Source organism: Lissotriton helveticus, chromosome 5_1, assembly GCF_964261635.1.
Source record: "Lissotriton helveticus chromosome 5_1, aLisHel1.1, whole genome shotgun sequence".
Lineage (NCBI taxonomy): Eukaryota > Metazoa > Chordata > Amphibia > Caudata > Salamandridae > Lissotriton > Lissotriton helveticus.
The window spans coordinates 658,032,934-658,051,051 of record NC_136065.1 but is presented as its reverse complement, the minus strand read 5'-3'; positions in this window follow the sequence as shown (position 1 = coordinate 658,051,051).

Sequence of the window (18,118 nt, the reverse complement as noted above, 5' to 3'; positions counted from 1 at the left end):
ACTATATTAGGTCCCGCCCTGCCATGTTTTGGCTGTAGGTTTGGCAAAATCCGGCAGCCTCGTTAACAAGGGAAATTATAGTCGACTGTTTAAAATGCGACAAGGGAGGAGACATACCGTGGCTCGCAGAAGTAAAGGCAAATCTAACTAGAGTTAATCTTGGTCACATTTTCCATAAACCAGATCAACCAGATGGAATTGACAAAAAATCTGTCTCTAAAGCCTTATATGAATATTACGGGGACACAAGATATGCACAAGAGCTTACTAAAGCATCAGTGACACATTACATATCAATGATAGAAGATGGCGGTCCCTTCTCTTATTTACCAGCTAGTTATCTTTTAGGAGATATCACCCGATGGGAGCGAAGCTTGCTTTTTTCCCTTAGATCTGGCTCACTAAAATATTTGTTGTGTTTTCCCTTAGGCTATCAACCTAATATTGAGGAACTGCTTTGCCCTTGTGGCAACTCAGGTAAGCAGTCCATGTTGCATTTTTTGTTCTTATGTATTTTTTATCAAAAGTACAGTATGCAACTTTTTATCCCGTTTTTTAGGGTCAATGGAATAACGGATTTCAAGGTTGCATATGAAACTATTCTTCAGCTTAATGATGAAGATTTAACATTTCGTGTCTGTACTTTTTTGAAAACGGCTATTCGCTCACACACTTCTATGAACCCCTGAATGGCGGGCCAGGATGTACTATGTGCACCTTTTGATTTTACACTTAAATACGGAAATATGTCTTATGATTGCTATCCGAATGAACAGAGTATTATGTATGGAATTTAACAAGCTTGTTTTCTCCTGCTGCTTTTTTTTCAGATCAATTTGCACTATGCACATCAGCACTTTCCCATATGACGCTGCTATTTTGAAACACTAGTGATAGATAACCTTGTGATGATTCATCTAATTGTTCTATGCAGTTGAACTTTTTATGTATGTTTTTAAATGTAGCTGACCTTTTTTATGCAACCTAATAGTCTAATAGCATGTCTATCCCTGCTGTTATTTTCTTTGAAATATTTGCACTTTGCACTTTGACACTTTATCATATAAAGCTGCTATCAAACATATCTGTGATAATTCTGCGATATTTCACTGGACTGTTTTTATAGTTAAAGTTCTTCTTTTAAGTAAGTTTTTTTAAATCAGTTGATGGCCTAATGCAAATGTTTTTTGTGATTAACTATGTGAGAAATGTCTGTGCTTTTATGGATACTGCATATCCGAATGAAGATCAATAAACTGAAACTGAACTTCACAAAAGCAAGGGTATCATCTCAACCATGCTTTCATCATCTATAGGAAGTCATTACTGGCAATAATCAATGAATTATATACTATAACTATGCAGATGACACACAAATACTTCTTAAACTTGAAAACCCCAAAGACATTGGAAACTCAAACATCTTCAGTTGCCTTAGAGTGTTGACCAGGGGGATGATATAGAGCCACCTCAAATTGAATGCTTTCAAACCAGACATGTGGCAATTTGAAATAATTATAACCCACACTGTGCCTAGCTTGACGATCTGGGACCACCTCCTAAAGTATCTAAAGAAGGATGCTCTAGAATTACCATGGATTCCAAATTATCAATGAATGCACAAGTGGACTAATTAGCAAGATCATGCTTCATTACCATGGGCACTCTGCAATGCATCTTCCCACACCTAGGATTTCCACACAAGGTCCAAGCTACTATACCTCTCGTACTATCAAAACTTGATTATGCCAATGGTCTCTACCACAGATCATCTTTATCAACTATGAAAGAACTCTTTTGCTAGACTACCCTTACATGTACTCCTACATGTAAAGCCACAAGTCCACATTTCCTCAGCCTTTGAGGGCTCTACATTAGTTATTGGCTGCCAGCAGATCCACCTTCAAGCTGCTTGGTATCACCCACAGAGCAAGACATGGAAGAGTACCTTTTTTCCTCAGGAACAAAATCATCAAATACATATATCAAAGAAACCTCTGCTCAAGGTTAGCACCGTGCCTCAACACCCCAGCATACAAGAAAAAAAACATGGGTAGTATGTGTTTCTCTGTTCAAGCAGCCTAGCTATGGAATTCATTACCCCCAAACATAGGAGCCAGGGATAACTATCTTATCTTGAGAAGACTACTTGAGAGCTGGATCTTTCCTACATGACCACCACACTTAAAACATAAATAATGAACAGCATATGCCTGTTCGTGTAAATAATTATATAACCTTTTATTATATGTATGCATTTAGATATTTCTTGCATTTAGTGTTCTCTGTACAAAATGATTTCTGGGGGTAGGGCATTCTAGATTCTCTGTGCAATACCTATGAAGGCTCTGTTATATGTTTTCTTTTGATAGAATTCCAGTGGTTTCAGCACTAGGGACCAGTGCCTCTAGATGCTCTACGGTACAAAAGGGGGTGGTGATGGACAGAGCATCTGAACCAATCAAACCCTCACACCCAGTCAAAAGATCTGGGTTTGATCCATCACCATTCTTTAGCCCACTCTGCCACCCCAGTTCAGACATGGCTATATGCAAATCAGTCTGACCCTGTGCCTCATGGGAACAGTCCAGCCCGAACTGCCAAGCCATACCTTCCCTGGACCGGAAACAAGCTTCCGAGGACCGGTTTCTGGCATTACAGCCGTAATCAGCCCGGCTTGCTTGAATCCAGTGGCAAAGTGAGCAAGGGACTCACGTCTGAGCATACCCTGCCACACTTATGGCAGCCAAAGCGGTACAAAAGGGGGTGGTAATGGACGGAGCATCTGAACCAATCAAACACTCACACCAGTGCTTCTAGATGCTCTACGGTACAAAAGGGGGTGGTGATAGACGGAGCATCTGAACCAATCAAACACTCACACCCAGTCAAAAGATCTGGGTTTGATCTATCACCATTCTTTAGCCCACTCTGCCACCCCAGTTCAGACATGGCTATATGCAAATCAGTCTGACCCTGTGCCTCTTGGGAACAGTCCAGCCAGAACTGCCAAGCCATACCTTCCCTGGACCGGAAACAAGCTTCCGAGGACCGGTTTCTGGCATTACAGCCGTCTTCAGCCCGGCTTGCTTGAATCCAGTGGCAAAGTGAGCAAGGGACTCACGTCTGAGCATACCCTGCCACACTTATGGCAGCCAAAGCGGTAAAAAAGGGGTGGTAATGGACGGAGCATCTGAACCAATTAAACACTCACACCCAGTCAAAAGATCTGGGTTTGATCCATCACCGTTCTTTAGCCCACTCTGCCACCCCAGTTCAGACATGGTTATATGCAAATCAGTCTGACCCTGTGCCTCATGGGAACAGTCCAGCCCCAACTGCCAAACCATGCCTTCCCTGGACCGGAAACAAGCTTCCGGGGACTGGTTTCTGGCATTACAGCCGTCTTCAGCCCGGCTTGCTTGAATCCAGTGGCAAAGTGAGCAAGGGACTCACGTCTGAGCATACCCTGCCACAATTATAGTGGCCAAAGCGGTACAAAAGGGGGTGGTGATGGACGGAGCATTTGAACCAATCAAACACTCACACCCAGTCAAAAGATCTGGATTTGATCCATCACCGTTCTTTAGCCCACTCTGCCACCCCAGTTCAGACATGGCTATATGCAAATCAGTCTGACCCTGTGCCTCATGGGAACAGTCCAGCCCGAACTGCCAAGCCATGCCTTCCCTGGACCGGAAACAAGCTACTGAGGACCGGTTTCTGGCATTACAGCCGTCTTCAGCCCGGCTTGCTTGAATCCAGTGGCAAAGTGAGCAAGGGACTCACGTCTGAGCATACCCTGCCACACTTATGGCGGCCAAAGTGGTACAAAAGGGGGTGGTGTTGGACGGAGCATCTGAACCAATCAAACACTCACACCCAGTCAAAAAATCTGGGTTTGATCCATCACCGTTCTCTAGATGCTCTACTGACACCAGATATTTCCAGTTTCTGTTTAATGTATTTCAGAGTGTTGAATGTAAGTAGGTAACAATATAATGTATTTCTTCACTCTTACAAAAGAAAGCAAGAAAGAAAGAAAGAAAGAAAGAAAAAAAGAAAGAAATCCTTCAACTCCCTCCAATGCACTGCTCTATGTCCAATCCTATACCTGTCTCTCAATATATCATTACCTGTCTCTCAATATATCCTCTACCTCCACTCTTTGGCTCATCCCAATCCTCATTCAACTACCATGATCTCCCTAAGATTCGTTCTTGACTCCTACCTCCTCTATCCTTCCTTGAATCACCCTAAACTTCATTCTACGGATGTATGTCATTACAACGCATGCTTTCACAAAGCATGCCTTTACCACGCAAGTTTTACAACGCAAGTCGTTACAACGACCTGCGTTGAGGGGTGCTGGATAGTGAGTAGTTTAATTTACTATTCCAACTCCAGTCCCCGTGGATAGTAGGGAAGGTGTTGGATAGTAAATTAAACTATTCCCTATCCTAGAGCGCCCCCCAGCGCAAGTCGTTGTAACGACCTGCGTTGTAATAGTTGCGTGGTAACGGTATGTCGTTGTAATAGTTGCGTTGTAATGGTTGTTCACCTCATTCTACTACTATTATCTCCAATATAACTCTTTCTAGACTCTTCCCTCCTCTATCCATCCTTGACCCTCCTAAACCTCATTTTACTACTATGATCTCTAAAATAACACTTCCTAGACTCTTCTCTCCTGTATCCCTGTTTTGACTCGACCCAAACCTCGTTTGACTACTATGATCTCCCTAATAACTCTTTATAGACTCTTCCTTCCTGTATCCCTCCTTTGACTCATCCCAAACCTCATCTAGGTAATATGATCCCCCAAATAACACTATTTAGACCCTTCACTCCTCTATCCCTCCTCTATTCCTATTCAACCAAACGAACAGACTCACATGTCCACCGCTCAAACTTATATTTCCCTATACACACCGAAAAGCGATTCAATGACTCACCAGGGGTTGTAAGTGCTATATATATATAATTGCAATTACTTACCCTAGGAGGTAAATATCAGTGATGATAGACAATGTACTTTTACAAGAATTACGCATTGTAAATAATGCATACATTTCCTGGCTCTTTTTTGGGCACTATATCATTGTTTACACCTTGACATGTTCTAAAGGCAGGCTGAGAAATGGGCTAGTCACCCTACCAAATGTCAGGTACCTCTCAATATAATAATTTCACACTACTAATAAGTCTCCAGATGATTGCTTTTTATTTACTATTTAAGTATCATGTTGCTAGTGCACAAAATCGTTCGTTGGTGTGAAACAATTGCAATAAAAAATCAACCTCTGCTTATATCCCCATAATTAGGATAGGGAATAGAACAGCACATAGGTAAAGGTGGGAAGCATTTCTCCAACTTCATCCGACTTTGCTAGTGGGAAGGGTTCAATGTGTGTGGCATGCACAGCTGTGCTGTTTTTCATTCACATAATTCCCAGCCCATGAAAGATGGAACTTTCTAAGGCTGGGGACCTGAAAGCCAGGTATTATATGGTGGTGATGAGGCAGACAATAATGATGTGAGGAAAGATGGGAGGACTCAAGTAGTCTTGGAACTTGGGGGCACTGTCAAGAGTGTTGGGGAGAGCTCAGAAACTGTATTCTTCCTGGCAAAGGAGGGTGGGCCTACAAAGGCCAGAGACAATGCAAGGGGTAGGGACATGGTAGGCAAAACGCCTGGACTAAGAGCAATGATGTGTGATGGCTGCCCACATGGTCCCTTTCAGCATAGGCATCAATTTCAGACTATCACTGAGGCACGAGGTACCTGTCCTTTTCTTTAAAAAAATATATATATATATTATGAGCTTTACACTTCCCTAAGAACACAAAGATGGAAAAATACATTATTGTGAGTCACAAAGCGCTGCATACCACAAACACATTCACTGAATGTATTGATGAACAAACATACATGATGCCCTCCCATTGCGTTGCCCTAATTTAATTTTATGGCGAGTCCCTCTTATTTATTATTTATTTATTTATTTATTTTTTACATTTGTAATGCGCACAGATACCTTACCCATTACATCTTTAACCAACTCTCCCATGCAATCCTACAGGACATGAAAGAATGATCTCTAGTTTCTATCCGGTAACCACACATTTTGTAACAACCTTTATTTCTTTTAAGGTTATTGTGGAACTGTCTCCCGGCTTCCCTATGTTTCTGCAGGAGGCATGCCTATTACGGCCACTCCTTCTGCAAGCAAATGCTGACAGCTGTTTTTCTACATTTAGGGGCTCATTACGATGTTGGGTGGAATCACTTCATGGGACCGACCGACACCCGGTTGTCGGTCCCGACTGCCCCATTCAGATACGACGAACACTGTTCGGTCGCATTCCTAAATTTCACTATGGGAGCATGCATTATGGTGATAATCAACATGTTTATGGACGTACTCAATGTTGTTATTTTTCAGGATGACATTTTGGTGCATACTGTTTCACTCGAAAAACACAATAAAATTATTGAACATGTTCTCACTACTTTACAAATGAATGGGGTAACTTTAAGAGATGACAAGTGTATTTTTGCAGTTAATGAAATTGAGTATTTGGGTCACATTCTTTCACATGTGGGTGACAAACCAAAGTCCAGTATTGTCGAAGGCATTGTCAATGCTCCTCATCCTGCCAATAAGTAACAACTCAAAAGAAACTACGCTGGTCTGACAGAAGGTTTCAGAGGTCTTTTAAAGAAAAGTGCTGATTTTATTTGGACATCTACATGTCAAGAGCATTTTCAATTTATTAAGGAAAGCATTCTGACAGTTCCGGCTCTTCAAGTATATATCGAAGGTTGTGACACCTATGTCACTGTTGATGCCAGTTCTTATGGTAAGGGTGTTGTTTTGGTAAGGGGGTAGTTTTGTCTCAATTAGTGGGAAACAAAGAAGCGGCAGTCGGTTTTGCATCAAGAAGAATGAAGGATGTTGAACTCAGATACTCAATATTGAGAAAGAAATGCTTGCTTGTGTAAGGGGGAGTGAGAAGTTCAAGCCCTAGGCATGGGGTAGAAAGTTTCATCTGAGAACTGATCATAAGCCTTTAGTGGACATCTTGTCAGGTAACAAAATCAAGAATTTCACAGCCAGACTGTAATGTCTGTCCACTAAATTGCTTGAGTTCAATTTCTCTGTCCTTCATATTGCAGGTGGCAAGAACATTAAGGCAGATTTCTTATCCAGGTTCCCTGTAGGACTACAATGAATAATCTAAGGTGTTTTAGGATGTTGAAGAGTGCATTATTGCAAGTGTCGAACACACAGTAATCTGTCCCAATATGAGTGAATGGCTAGATGTGTTAAAATCTGATCCTGTTCTGAAACAAGCTAGGAACCTAGTTGTTACAGGTTGGCCTAAAGAAATATCCATTGATATTGATTAATTCCTCCAAAATGTCTCAGACTCAAAATTCTTGAAACTGCTCAGCTAGGCCACTTGGGAATGACTGCCACCAAACACAAAATCTGCAATGATTTTTGGTGGCCCAGTATTGATCGAGAGGTAGAGGCGTTGTTGACAGAATGTGTACAATGCTCATACAGTGATAAACACCTCGCTACTACTTCTCCTGTACCAAGCCTGTTCCTTGTCCAGACAGAGTGTGGCAGAGAGTAGCTGTAGAATTTTTGGGACTGTGTCATGTTTTACCCAACATGAACTATTTTATTGTTTTGTTGGATCACCTATCCAGATGGGTGGTAGTGAGGGGTGTTTCTGAGCCCGATACCAAATCTGTCATTCGGTTCTTGCAAGATGTTTTCAGTAGGGAAGGTACTCTCGAAGAACTACTGTCTGATAACGCTGTACAATTTACTTGAGCTAGTATGCAAGAATTTCTAATCAAAACTGGTGTGAAACATTTACGCACTCCGCTTTTTCATCCTCAAGCTAATGGAAAGGATGAGAGATTCAATAGAGTACTAGTCGGATGCATTCAAAGTGTTGTCAACACTAGGGATGATTGCGAGACTGCTGTTAGAGATATGGTATCGGCGTATAGGATCACACCTCATTCATGAATTGATGAGAGGTAGGAAGGTAATTTCGACATTGAATCCTTTTTGGAAAATCAAGGCATTGGATGTTGGCTGCAATGTGTTATAGGAAGCTAGTAAGGCGAAATCTGCTAACGATATTTTTAATTGCAAGAGTTGTGAAAAATTGACTGATCATTGTAAAAAAGAGTTGTGAATTTTTTTATTCGGGAATGGGTGTGTGTCAAAGAACCTTTATTGTTACAAAAAAGGTTCACAAAATTCAGGGATCCGGCTTGTATTGAGGAGATCAAAGGTCATGTTGTCAGACTAAGCAGAACCTTCAGGATATCAAGATTTCGCGATTTGCAAAAAAATCCCGAAATCAGCAGTTTTGTAAAAATGCCGCGATTTTGACAAAACTGCCCGCGAAATCCGGCACTTTCTATTGGCTCCGTGGCTCTTGTCACCACGGAGCCAATAGAAATGGTCTCTCAGGTCAGGGCGGTCTCGCCCATGCATTTATACCCCCCTCACCCTCTTCTGTCCCTCACCTGTGTGCTGCCCTGCTCCTGCTGCTCCTGAGGCTGACCCTCCCTCCCAGGATTTCGCGGCTGCCCACATTGCTTGGCGGGGACTGCTGCTTCTGCTTCTCTTCAGACGACTTCGACTTATTTCGGGTATGTGTTAGCCCTGGGGCATTTTTAAAAAAAACAAGTATTGGGCCTTGGGTCCCGCCGCGTGCCCGGTGTGCGGGGGGCCCAGGGGCCACATTCTGTGGGGGCCCACCGCACATGGGGCACACGGCGGGCCCCGGGGGCAAATTTAAAAAAAAAAGTATTGGGGCTTGGGTCCCGTCGCGTGCCCGGTGTGCGGCGGACCCAGGGGCCACATTCTGTGGGGGCCTGCCGCACATGGGGCACGCAGCGGGCCCCGGGGGAAATAAAAAAAAAAAGTATTGGGCCTTGAGTCCGGCTGCATGCCCGGTGTTCGGCGGGCCCAGGGGCCACATTCTGTGGGGGTCCGCCGCACATGGGGCACGTGGCGGGTCCCGGGGGCAAATTAAAAAAAAAAAGTATTGGGCCTTGGGTCCCGCCGCGTGCCTGGGGTGCGGCGGGCCCAGGGGCCACATTCTGTGGGGGCCTGCTGCACATGGGGCACGCTGCGGGCCCCGGGGGCAAAAAAAAAAAAAAGTATTGGGCCTTGGGTACCGCCGCGTGCCCGGTGTGCGGCGGGCCCAGGGGCCACATTCTGTGGGGGCCTGCCGCACATGGGGCACGCAGCGGACCCCGGGGCACATTTTTAAACAAGAGTATTGGGTCTTGGGTCCCGCCGCGTGCCCGGTGTGCGGCGGGCCCAGGGGGGGTCATTTTTTTTTGTATGTTTACTTTTGGGGGGATCACTCTCATACTTCCTAACTGGTAAGTTTGTGGTTCTGTACACTTCTGGGGACTTTCATAAATCTTTATTTTGGTTCTTTTTCTTGGAGGAAAAAAATCTGCTGTTTCAAGAGCCAGAATTGGGCCGCCTGCTGCACAGCGCTGGTAAGTTTGGGGTTCTGTACACTTCTAGGGAGTTCCATAATTCTTTATTTTGGGTTTGGGTCTTTTGTAGTGTCTATGGGGAAAGGAACTGCTGTTTCAAGAGCCAGAAATGGGCCGCCTGCTGCACAGCGCGGGTAAGTTTGGGGTTCTGTACACTTCTGGGGACTTTCATAATTCTTTATATTGGTTTTGGGCAATTGTAGGATTTTCCGTACATACCAGATAGCACTTGACTGGTCCTATTCTTCTCCTCCCCTGAGTGTCAACGCCTAGCTTATGTGCTCCTACAAAACACACTTGGACAAATTTGTTTTCGGCGCTTAGGTCTGACTTTCTTTGCTGGTAGCTGATCGTGCTCTTTTTTGTCCATTTTCTCCAGCCATGCAACCTTTGTCATAGTATTTTTTATTTGCAAGCACTTAGGGCCAGGATTGCTTGTTTTTTGGAAAACATTTTTGCCTTAGGTTTTTTCGACAATTGCAATGCCTTTTTCCCCTTTGAAACACATTTAACACCAAATATATTTGTAGGCGACTGACAATGCAGTTTTAACACTGTTTGTTCAACGCCGTTCGGCATTTCCCATTACAGTTGTGGCCTAAAAAGTTTTCCAATTTTTGGCCATGTGTAGTGCTTCATTGTTGCATTCATTTTTAATCATTGATCCCGGCGCTTTCTTAACTTACCTTTCACAATTGCCTTCCCCCCCCTTGAAATTCATCTAGTAACACAAAATATATTTGTAGGTGAGCTAACTGACTGCGCCACAACCCCAAGATCTTCTGTATTCCAAGGGAGCAACAAGCCACCACAACAAAAGCAGGATGGAGAAGTTTCTGCAGCCTGTGAAGCACCGATCACATCTGCCTACTCAGATAACCGCAGCAGATCGGGCCAGAGACTACAGTACCGTGATGCATGCTGATGGTGGTGTGCTGTTTTGCAGTGTGTGCAATGTGGCGGTGGACCACATCCGGAAACACACTGTGGATATGCATGTGCGGTCCCAAAAGCACTTGAAAAGCTGTTCAGATGCTTCTGACCCTCAATCTTCGCCAAAAAGCGCACGTCAGATGACTGTGAACTCGCTATTCACAAAGAGTACAGCTGTGCCTCAAACCATGAAATTATAAGTGAGTGGGTCAATGTCTGCACAGAGCTGAACATTCCGCTGAGCAAAACCGACCACCCTGTGTTGCGCAAGTTTCTCCACGAGCGAGTACGGAATGGTGGAGCGATACCTGGAAGTCATCAGCTTCAAGAACTTTATCTCCCAGAGAGATATATAGAAGCCAAGAACGAGCTGAAAGAACTATTGAAAGATCAGAAGATCAGTGTTATATTTGATGAAACACCAGATGTCGAAGGGCGGTGTGTATTGAATGTGTTAGTTCCAGTAGTCTCTCCGCAGGGTGCCCTTCAGACCCATACCCACCTGGTAGACACAGTCTTCCTATCACAGTGCAACCATGGGACTGTAGCGCAAGCTGTTTTGAAGGTGCTCAGAGAGTACAACATAGACTTCCAGAACGTTATTTCCTTTAACACTGACAACGCGGCGTACATGTTCAAGGCATACAACACGGTGTTGAGGAATCTGTATACAAACTCCATACACATCACCTGCTTGGACACATAATGAATCTTGTTGGACAGTCATTTAGGAAGCCTTTTGTGGAGCTAAATGCTTTCCTTCTGTACTTCTCGCTCATCTTTTACATGGCCGGTAGCAGAAAGAGAAGGTACCTGCACCATCTTGCTGAGAACCATGGGATGAAAGCACGGGTGCCACCTGACCCTTGCAGTAACCGCTGGAATTCTTGGTTTGCTGCTGTCCAGTACCACTACAAGCACTTTGAGGCCTATGCTGGGTTTGTTGAGTCTGAGATGCAACTCAGCAAGTCTCCCCCAGATTCCCTTGAAAATCTACAGAAGATTTTGAACAGCGACCAAAGAAACTGCATTAAAGTCCAATTGGACATTGTGGCAGAAAAATGCCAAAGCATTTTTAACCTGATGGAGTTATTCCAGAGTCAGACACCAGTGACCATGAAGGTATATGATTATTTGGAGGACCTCCACATGAACCTAACAAACAATTCAGTCCTCACTGTGGAGTCACTACAACCATTTCTACAGACCACTGCAGGGGCAAAAGTAAGTCTGGCATAGAAAAAAAAGATAACAGCCCAGCTTAATGAAGCTTTTGAACATTCACTGGAAAAGGTGGGCAAATACATGGGGGAGGCCCAGCCAGGCATACAATTCTTGAAACAAGTGCGCCTTTTCAATCCTGCGCGACTCTGCATCCTGCCTAGTGAGAAGAGTGCATATTCAGCCATCCCTGGTTTGAGCGAAGTTCCCGATCAGGAGCTTCGCCTCTACTTTGAAAATGTAGTCTCAGAAGCAGTACAGGCATCTGTTTCTGGAGTGATTGGCACGGACCTCTTATGACGTGGGCTGGCTGACCGCATTCCAGCTCTTTCCCAACTTGCAGCTGTGTACAAGGACTGTGTGACCAGTTCTGCAGATGCTGAAAGGAGCAACAGCATCTACAAAATTATTCTGTCATCCAGACGACGGTCCCTTTCAGAGCAATCCATCCGGGCATTATTATTTTTGCATTATAACCAGCAGCACAATACTGGGCTAGATTTGGAGTGCTCAGAAGAACTGGACGTACATGGCCAAGATTAACATGCCAAGCATACATGTTCCGTGGCCATTTATTCAGTAACAAGTTATGTCCTATATGTAGCCTTTTAACCAAAACAAATGGCCTGAATTGTAAATAAACAAAATATACATAGCTCCATGTTGTAAAATAACTCAAACAATAAGATATCTGTGTTTGTTGTCGAAAAAACCACTAAATAAAATGCCGCTAAATGCTGGTAAATTCCCAGATTTGTGCCGCTAAATTTCCTGATTTGTGCCGCTAAATTTACTAGTTCATGCCGCTATATCCTGGGGGGTCTGATTAAGCAATGGCCAGTGGTGGAACATGTCTCGCTTGGCCAAATCCAAAAGATACAATTTTGTTAACACTGAATCTGTACATGATGTAGCTCACAAATGGCTCCGAAAAAGTTCCAGACTAAAAGTGTTACCTAAAAGATTTGATGATTTAGGGGCAGATGTATCAAGATTGGCATTTGCGATTCAGTAATTGCGATATTTAGCGATTCGCAATTGCAGATTCGCAAAACACGATGTATGTACGTTTTTGCAATTATTTTGTGATTTCTTAAAAATCGCAAAATATTCTCAGAATTTTTTGTGATTTCTTAATTTGCGGAATTCGCAAATTAAGAAATCGCAAAAAACGGGAATCTGCAATGCTGGAGCAGGCTGATGACATCACAGGCAGGAAGTGGGAGTGATTACCTGCACCTGCTTGCCTGATCCACACCCAGTGGCAGTTGGAAGACTGTTTGGAGGCTGAACAGACCTGCTTGCACTGACATGGAGTCCCAAAACCCACAGGAGGGAATGGCTGCAGAGAAAAGAAAGAGAAAACATAAGTTTTCTGAAAAGGAACAAGAAATATTAATAGAAGAGATGGCTTGCAGTCATGAGTTGCTTTTCGGTAAAAAGCATTGAAAGTGCCTGAAGAAAGAAAGAGAAAAATCTGTCTGGACATACAGCAGAAAGTCAATTCAGTTGGAGTGACCACCCGTACCATCGAGGAACTGCGCAAAAGATGGTACGATATGCGCCAGCGGTCAAAAGAAAGGGTTGCAGAAAGACTTAAGGAGGCAAACAAAACTGGTGGTGGAACTTCAACTGCAGAGCAGCCTACACCACACAAGGAACTGGTGGAGGCCACTCTCATGCCTGGGAGTGTGAGTGGTGTGGCTGAAATAGACAGCTCTGACCCTACAGAAAGTGCACAAGGTAAGATGCATGATTTCATGTTCAAAAAGTTGTGGTTAATGCATGTGCATTGGTCTAGTACAAGTACACAGTGGATAGGAATGTTTTAGCCCAGGTACACAGATTCACATACAGTGAGCAATGCATCAAGGATGTTGTAGTTTACCTTTCAGATTTTTGTTTTTGTCATCACATACAGACAGACCCACATAGTGTTTTTAAAAGAATACAAAAATGTACTTCCAATGATGTTACATTTTCAAGTAGAATCAGTTTATTTTCAAAAACAACATCATACAACAAACTCATATGTCTCACTCTACATTCACAGCACAGTCAAGGCAGTCAAGAGATGAAACTGAGGGCAATGAATCACCTCTACAAGATGTTTCTGCTGCAGAAGGCGTAAGCAGCGATGAAACTGTCTCTACCCCCATTGTGCGCAGAAAGCGCAGACATGTGGCCCCTCTGTCTCCTTTTAAAGATGATCTCAGTAATGAAGGTGGTAGAAGAGACAGTGGTCATGACACAGTGGTTCCTTGTGGTACTGAAGACCAAGCCCAAACACAAAGGAGGCCACGTATATATAGCTTGGAAACATCAAGGAGCAGCAGTGGTCATGTGGAAACTCCAACAGTCTTTGCAGGGTTAGAGCAAGATATGCTTCATGTGCAGCGCCTGCAACACAAGGCCCTCCGTTCTATTAATAGGCAGCTGACAAAATTAAACCACAACCAAGAAAGAATGGGAGATGGAATGAAAGCAATGGCTGCATCAATAGACAGACTTTGCTTGACTTTAGAATGCACAGAAACCTCACGCAACCGGACAGCTCACCGTGCACATGGCAGAATGCATGGGTACACTAAAGCCATTAACAGAATATGTACTGTGACATGTAATTTTACAAGGCGCAGCATAAACATGCAAAGAGAAATAAGTGACTGCACACAAAACATAGCCAAAGGCCTGGACAAGGTCACATCAGCTGTGGAAATACTACAAACAGCAAACTCTGGCACCAGCGCACTTTTGGCTGAAGCAGACAGTGAGGACACCTCCAGCAGGAGTAGTAGCAACCCCACTCCTACCGCACAGCTGACACAGCGCAGAAGTGGTAGAAATGCTGGACATTCAGCAACTATGGAGAGCATGGAATTTCACCAGCGCTCTGCGCAAAGCCGCCAGCGTAAAAAATGACAATTTGAATTTAAATATTCTGACCTTTAATACCTGTCAGAAATGGGGTATCGTTGTTGTTATGTAAACATAAATATGACTGTGCAGTAACATGTCATGTAACTATGCAATAGTAAGCTTATTGTTTTGCAAATAAATACATTTACTTTAAAAGGTAATACATGTTTTGAAATACCTTGACTCACCTAAAAGTAATTTTGTGGTATCTCTGACCGTTTTTGACGGCCAGCCGCAGCTCCTACTCCTGCTGTAGCCCTTCTAGGTGGAGGTATGTCATCACATCAGATGTGTCTGAGCCACTCACTTAAATTTCTGTTTCTTTTCTTATAGCTATATTATGTAGCATTGCACAGCTAGATACAATCTTACAGCATGTTTGTGGATTGTATTGTAATGCACCTCCACTTTTGTGTATGCTACGGAAACGGCTTTTTAAGATTCCAAATGTGCGTTAAATTACGCCACGGGTTGACCGGTGTGCCCTATTATATCTTCTTTCACTTGCATTTGATGGATTCAAATATGGGGTCAGAATAAAATCACGCACTGTGTAGGCACTGTCACCTGCATGAGAAAAAGAAATAGTGAGTGTGTGTTACATCAATGAGTAATTGTTGTGTGACTGACTTATGTTTGAGGTTCATTTACCTAGTAGATATCCCTCTCCAAACTGTCCTGCACTCAGACGTCTATGAATTCCACTATGTCGAAAAATAAAGGAATCATGTGTGCTGCCTGGGTACTTTACCACAATATCACTGATGATGTATTTTGCATTGCACACAATTTGAATGTTGAGCGAATGGTAACTTTTCCTATTTCTATACACCTATTCTGTGGCTGCTGATGGAGTGATGGCAATATGGGTGCCATCAATACAACCGATCACATGTGGGAAACGTGCAATTTGGTAAAAATCCAGTTTAGACTCTTGCATGGCTTGTTGGGTGTTTGATAAGTAGATGTGATGTTGAAGCCTGTTGAGCATTGCATCCAGAAAGACATGGAAAAAGCGTGACAGAGCATTCTGGGACACCCCACCAACCTCTGCAATGACGCTTTGAAAAGACCCAGAAGCCAAAAGGTGCAGAGAGCACAATACCTGCACATGAGTTGGAATTGATTGTGTCCTGCCTGTTGGATGCTCCAAAAAAGGTTTCAATTCATCAATGAGATCCAAAATAGTGTGTGGGTGAAATCTGCATTTGTCATAGATGTCCTCTTCAGTCTGCTGTCTCTGTCTCCTCTGTGGGCTTGGATACGCAGCCTCCTGGCTATCAGGTAAAGTCCCGCCATTTTAAAAGTTACCGTTGCATTGTGGGTTCCTTTTTATACTTTCAACCTGGTTACCACCTGCATGTAGTTGGTGTTAATTGCGATTTCTTAAATTGCGATTTTCGTGTTTTTCGCAATTTGCGAATTTTCCATACATATCTTTGCGATTTCTTATTTTGCGCATTCTAGATTGCGAATTTTGCAAATGATGAACCACGCAAAATAAGGAATCCTAAAAAAATTGCAAAAAATGTGTTCTCGCAAAATAAGTAATCGCAAAAATTGCGAATACTTATTTTGCGATGCAAATTGTTACATACATATCATTTTCCTATTTTTTAGTCGCAAACGCTGATTTTTAGCGATTTGCAGCGTTTGTGACTAAAAAAGACATTGATACATCTGCCCCTTAGTTACTAATCACTATTTTTGTGTTTTCATTTTCCACAAGAGAGGGAAATATGTGTTGTGGTGTATTTCTTGTTATTCTTACTGCACTATGTATTATATGTTTTCCTTGGGTTTCTGGTTGTACTTTATATTATTTGACAGTGGTTGGAATCTTGTAATGTTATGGTTCTCCTACCTATGTCATCCTGTTCTTAGATTGTTTATGTTTGTCCTGCTGGGCAGTTGCTGGCTATTCCCTGGGCCCTCTGGACTAGCTTACTTCGTATACAATAAAATACAGGACTCATTGTTGTCTTTGTGCAGTCATTACAAATAGCTTTGCGTTTCACTGTTCAGCCCTTCGATGTGCAGGGAAACCAATTTTATGGTGTCACCAATAGTCATTGCAGGTGTGAGATGTCTTGCTGTGGGGAACTGACCCGTCTTATTGCCCCCCCTCTCCTCATCAGTGACACAGCACCAAGTGGAGACCCGAAACATTGAAAGTGATACCTTAGCACCCCTGCTTGTGTGGCATGGTGGTACATTACAAACAAACATTCAAGAACAAAAAAACAAAAGGAAGAAATCCTAAGGATTTTAAACAAAGTCTCCGGAAGGAAGGAGACCCTAGAGATGATCTCCATCCTCCGACAAGAGAACAAACAGGTAGGGTTCTTCGTGGCCTGGAATCTTCATGAGGATCACTCCTCTCATGGTCCCCAGAAAGCATCCAGTGTGTGCCCCAATGGCAGGCAGGGCGAGCTGTGCAGAATCAGTCCATCCCCCCGGACGCTCTGTCCCCTGCTTTCTTGTACCGCTTTTCTCTCCTGTGCCATAGCCTCAGGATCCCGTTTTAGAGACCTCTTACCCCTCTGCCTCCGTCATTGTCGCTGTCAGTGGCCTGCTCCAGTCCCTGCTTCAGCTGCGCCCCCGATGGTGCCTCCGGCTGCTCGATCTGTCAAAGTGTACATGCTGCACTGGAGGAGCACAACAGGTGAGTCTTCCATTTTCAAACAAAGATCCAGCGAAAGGGGTGACCCCAGGCATACAAAATATTATGGTTTCTGAGAAAGGAAGTCACTGGGCAGAATTCTCATCTCTTCTGGAGCGTGATTGCTGACAGATCCTGATACAGTTGAAGCTAGTGACCTGTAAATGGCATCGAGTCGGAGCCCCGTACGGCCCGCAGAATACGCTCCTTCAAGGGGTACTGTGCACACAGGCAAGGATATCTGGGGGTGGCATATTCGGAGCTGTGGGAGGTCCAACTCAGTGGACCCTGTCCAAGCGAATATCCGACCTGGGTGTATCACCTAGAATCTGGGCAAAGAGGGCCTGTACGTATTCCTCCAGATTCCCTGCTTCCGTGGATGAGGGGGTGTTTCAGATCCTGATATTATTTCGCCATGACCTATTCTCTAGGTCCTCGGCATGATCTTTGAGGTCAATTTGTTTGTCCAAGAGATGGATTATTTCTGTCGAAGTTGCTCCAGTTCCTCTTCCCTGGTTGTTTCATTCGATTTCAGCGTGTCCACCCTGTTGCCTATATCTGATATCTCTTTCCTGACTCCCTGCAGGTCTCGGGCCAAGTCTCCTTTGATCAGTTGCATATCCTCCTTGAGCAATGAGAATAGGGACTCCAGGTAGGAGCGAGTGAAGGGGGCCTCTCCATCGTCTGCTCCCTCTGGGGATTTGGAAGCTGTCGGGGCGTCCAAGCTTTCCTTGGGCAGGCCTTTGACTAACATATCCTTCAGCGTATGGTCTTTTTTGACTCAGGTCGTTGCCATTTTCTTACGCCGGATAAGGATACTGAGATAGCGCAGG